The 3,724-nt window shown below is 42.1% G+C and overlaps 1 protein-coding gene across 1 annotated transcript in view; it reads right to left on the bottom strand.

The window, feature by feature from the left end:
* ELK3 (ETS transcription factor ELK3) overlaps positions 1–2,303 on the bottom strand; it is a 26,301-nt gene extending 23,998 nt beyond the window's left edge. The window contains exon 1 of the mRNA XM_003202151.3: positions 2,281–2,303. The gene's annotated coding sequence lies outside the window, so the exon portion shown is untranslated. The remainder of the gene's footprint in view (positions 1–2,280) is intronic.
* Between the last annotated feature and the right edge of the window lie 1,421 nt (positions 2,304–3,724).

Genomic DNA, 3,724 nt, shown 5'->3' with positions numbered 1-3,724 from the left:
AAAAAAATAGGAATTCCTGCAGCACCACCCAGTGGAAACGTTAGAAAAAGTTGGAGAGTGCCACAGCACAGAAGTTCCAATACGCACTATAGTAATACTGCCACATAAATCCAAACTGGTCTAAGGATGTGCCAAAAAAGCAAAGGGTTTTGCTGGCTCATGTCCTCAGCAAAGCCATACAAGCTATGCCTGCTCTACCCCTCCTGTGTAATAGTCCTTTCTATGTGATAGTTTAAGAGATTATTGACAGTAAAGTGTAGCAATTTATGGGCTCTCCTACTCAAGCGAGAATGCCCACTGCTACATCCTCTGTACATTTTAAAAAAAATAAACAGACTCCTGCAGCTAACAGCAACACGAGAGACAGTCGTGAGACCCAGCAAAATACAACATGCTAACGTGAAGAAAAGAAAGCTCTCGTGTTGTAACACACATCCAGAAATGGTTCTAGTAGGCATATTTGGAAAGACAGCGTTTTCAGTTTTTCACTTTTTTAATTAATTAAAGAAAGGCTGAGGCGGGCATCCAAAGGAGTTCAGTTCCACTGCCTACACAATAATATCAGGAAGGACTGATCGCCTGCCAAGGAGGTGTGATGATGCTGTCCCTAAAACAGGGCTGTTTGCAGAGTCTCCACAAGGATGCAATTCTCCAGTTCCTTACATAAGGATGCAAGAAACCATTTTAATCAGACTGAGCAGAAGCCCACAGCAGGAGGAAATACAGCTAGGCTAGCGGCCTCCCCATGAAAGGCTTGAAAAACAACCTGCTCAACTATTTGTAAAGCTAGTCAAAAACAGAACAACATAAATCCACAGTGGCCCCAGCCATGCACCTCGGGAAAGATGTAAAATGAGTGCAGGCTCCTCACACTGCTTTCTGTCTCCTCATGTGGCGCACATCTGTGGCACGCTGGCAACACACTACGGTGCAATCGGAGGGATTTCTGGTTCCAAAGCCAGTTCTATATGTTTATTTTCCCCACAGGACTTCCTCTTAGATTTCTGCCAAAATTGGTAGGATGCAGTTCACGGTTACTGGACTGTCCAATATAAAATTTCTGAAGTCTCTTTGATAAATTCAGAGATAATAAGTACAGAGAAACAATGAAAAACAACAACAAAAAACAGCTTAAGACACAAGAGGACAGATAGAATCATAAAATCAGTAAGGCTGGAAAAGACTACTAGAGCACCTAGTCCAACTGTCAGCCCACCAGCGCCATGCCCACTAAACCATGTCCCTAAGATAATGCAGCCTTTGGGAACAGTGGCTATTCCAAAAGTCCATTTGACATCCCAAGTCATGATCATTCCTAAATGCTCTTTCCTTATCAGTATTCCTATCTTAAACCAAAGTACCGAAATTTCCAGTGCTGCAACAGCAGACCGAATGCTCTGTAAGTTATAGTGGCTGTAAGATATTAAATGGTATATTAATATTATCAGCTGGATCAAATGGTGCTTTTTAAAAGATTTCATATTTCAGGTTTTTTAAATCATCTTCCCCTATTAATGGATTTTTCTGATATTCAGACAAGCAGGTCTCTTTAATACTGTGCTGACAGGGGAGGCTGGTCAAAATGACAGGAAATGCAAGCTCTGCTCAGGCTCATTGAGGCAGCTGGCCGTCTCTGCAAGACCCACAGCTCAGCAAGGTTATAGCCAGAGCTCCCCTTCCCCTTCCTTGTGCGCTGAATTTTCAGAACACGCAGGATTAGCACTAGGAGTCACTGAACTAGTCAGTAACATAACCAGCTCACCCATACATTCTCACATTGCAAGAGGATTCAGTCACAGTATTATACTGAAAGTGGTGTCATGCAACTGGGCAGATGGTAATATATGTGTGTATATACGGACATTTTACCTAGACAATCCCTTTCCAAATAGTACTATTTTAACAGTTCATGGAGCACGAGCCATGGTACAAGTTCCTTAATCATAACTAATGAACAACTAGTTGCAATGCCAGTAAAGGCTTATTATTTTTCACTTTAAGTGATATTAATTCTGAAAGGTCTCATCTGAAAACACAAATTAAGAATTTCTCTTACATGTCAAAATCTCAATAATCTGGTATTCTCCCTTCTCAGTGCTAATCAAAATTCTGTTATGCATGTTTACCACGCGCTAAGCTAAACTGAAACCCAATTGAAAGACTATTTTAGCTTCTAAGATTACTCACTTGTCTAGAACACCAGCAAGAACTTGAAGGTCACACCCACACACTTCCCCTATCATCACCCCATCAGCCACTGGAATACCCAACAGAATGTACCTTAGAATACATGAGATGTCAGCCAACAGAAGATTTGGCTGCTGGCCTCCTGTACTGTCCATGTCCTGTCTATCTGAACTAACTGCCATGGCTGCGGCAAGCTATGAAGGAGAGAGGGAAACAAGAGAGTATTTCAATTACTACAGCAAACTTCAGAAGAACAACCTAGACTGCTTGTGTTTAAAATGACATCAATAAACCAACTGGGCTGTTTGTGTCTCTGCTGCTCTGGAGAACCAACAACAGCCTCGATTTTGTCCTGCACACTGATTCCAGGATGAGAGTTCGCATTTAAATAAAGATTATATCCCTTCTCCTCAACTTGGACCAGACTGCACAACCTGTCTTAATGCATCCCGCTCCCAGGAAAGAGCAGAAATCAGTCCAGCTTTGATACTCTTTGGTGGAAGTATGTGCACCAGAGAGCATCCAAATGAAAGCGCTGTTGGGAGCAAGGAGGGCAGGATAGACACACTGCCTGTACCAGCCCCACAGGACACCAGCAGAGTGCACCAAACTACACACTGGCTGCTCTGAGCCCACTCTGAGTCACCAGGCTTCATGGGGCCTGTATCTCTATGTTAATCCCAATTCCCGTCTCAACCATATTAGCATGTCACAAAAGAAATGCTCTGAACACAGTCAACTTTCTCCAGATATTGCTAACAGCACCAATAGGAATCTGCTCTTAAAGTGCTTTTTAAAGATTATTTCTTCTCGTGAATTACCGTAAATTGCTGAGAAGAGATAATAGTAGTGCTCAAGTCTCTAAACTTTTTGTTTATGCTGTACCATGGCTTGATACAACAGAGGCCACTCAACGTTACCACAAGATAAGCATTTACAACAATAACTCTCATTAGCATCCTTCTCCAAAAGCTCACAATAAAATATATCTGCTCAATTTGCTACAAAAAAAAAAAAAAAGAAGACAAAGAGGGAGACAGAGACACAGTGAAGAGGTGCTGTCACCACATTAGAGGCAAATGGGTGTGTAATAGAAATGTTTTCCAGATGAGCTGTAAACTGTTTGCAAGATGAGAGTGGGAAACATACAGGAGAACATTCAACTGTAGATATTTTGATTCTTTAGATGAGTCCTTTACATGTGTTGAAGCACTGGAACAGGTTGCCCATGGAGGTTGTGGATGCCCCATCCCTGGAGGCATTCAAGTCCAGGCTGGATGTGGCTCTGGGCAGCCTGGTCTGATGGTTGGCAACCCTGCATGTAGTAGGAGGGTTGAAACTAGATGATCTTTGTGGTCCTTTTCAACTCAGGCCATTCTATGATTCCATGAGTTCTATAACAAAAGTCTATTCTTATTGGCACAACAGCAGAAATGTTATTTTACAGATTTCTTTGCTGCTTCACCAGCATTTTTGGAGGAAGACCCATCTAGTAAAATCACACTATCAGGATTTAATATTTAGGTTAGTGCTTAGA

The sequence above is a fragment of the Meleagris gallopavo genome, chromosome 1, assembly GCF_000146605.3.
Source record: "Meleagris gallopavo isolate NT-WF06-2002-E0010 breed Aviagen turkey brand Nicholas breeding stock chromosome 1, Turkey_5.1, whole genome shotgun sequence".
NCBI lineage: Eukaryota > Metazoa > Chordata > Aves > Galliformes > Phasianidae > Meleagris > Meleagris gallopavo.
This window is presented reverse-complemented; position numbering and strand designations above follow the sequence as displayed.